The sequence below is a fragment of the Cucurbita maxima genome, unplaced genomic scaffold (genome assembly GCF_002738345.1).
Source record: "Cucurbita maxima cultivar Rimu unplaced genomic scaffold, Cmax_1.0 Cma_Scf00065, whole genome shotgun sequence".
Taxonomy (NCBI): domain Eukaryota; kingdom Viridiplantae; phylum Streptophyta; class Magnoliopsida; order Cucurbitales; family Cucurbitaceae; genus Cucurbita; species Cucurbita maxima.
In genome coordinates this window covers 424,961-426,245 of record NW_019272081.1, presented here as the reverse complement: position 1 = coordinate 426,245, position 1,285 = coordinate 424,961, and positions in this window count along the sequence as shown.

The following is a 1,285-nucleotide window of genomic DNA, read 5'->3' as shown; positions in this document are numbered from 1 at the left end:
AAACACGCCAAAAGTGGCTTAAAAATTTTACATCACGATCACTAACAATGCTTTTAGGAATGCCATGCAATCGTACAACTTCCCTAAAGAACAGGTCTGCAATATATTTTGCATCATCAGTTTTGTGACAAGGAATAAAATGAGCCATTTTACTAAATCGATCAACCACAACAAAGATGCTATCATAACCTTTCCTAGTCCTAGGTAAACCTAAAACAAAATCCATTGATATATCAATCCAAGGACCATTAGGAACCGGTAATGGGGAGTATAAACCATGTGGTTGAAGCCTAGACTTAGCTTGTTTACATGCTATGCAACGACCACAAACTTTATGAACATCATGTCTCATTTTAGGCCAAAAAAAATGTTCAGAGAGCATATCGTAAGTTTTAGAAACTCCATGGTGTGGCATTAAACCACCTCCATGAGCTTCCCTCACAAGTAGCTCACGGATGGAACAAGATGGTATGCAAAGTTTGCCTTTTCGGAACAAAAATCCATCTAACAACAAGTAATTATCCACAATGAGTCCTTTTTCACAAGTTTCAACAAAAGGAGCAAAGAACATGTCATGTTGATACAAATCCTTTATGTGTTCAAAACCCAACAACCTAGCATTCAAAGTATTGAGGAGGACATACCTTCGTGATAATGCATCTGCAACAATGTTCTCCTTACCTTGTTTATATTTTATGACATAAGGGAATGTTTCAATAAATTCTAACCACTTAGCATGTCGTCTGTTGAGTTTATTTTGTACTCGCAAATGCTTTAAACTTTCATGATCCGTATGAATAATGAACTCCTTAGGCCAAAGATAATGTTGCCAGGTTTGCAATGCACGAACCAAAGCATAAAGCTCTTTGTCATAAGTTGGATACCTCAAAGATGCACTAGTCAACTTCTCACTAAAGAACATCAAAGGTCTTTGATTTTGCATTAATACAGCACCTATCCCTACTCCACTAGCATCACATTCAATTTCAAAAGTAGACTCAAAATTAGGTAATGCAAGCAAGGGAGCAGAACTCAATTTTTCTTTCAAAGTATTAAAAGCAAGTTCTTGATCTTTTTCCCATATAAAGGATACATTTTTCTTAACAAGTTCATTCAAGGGTGAAGCAATTGTACTAAAATTCTTAATGAACCTACGGTAGAAACTTGCAAGACCATGAAAACTTCTTACCTCACTTACATTTTTAGGTGTAGGCCAATATTTTATAGCCTTCACTTTCTCCTCGTCAACCTCAACACCATTAGATGAAACTACAAACCCAAGAAA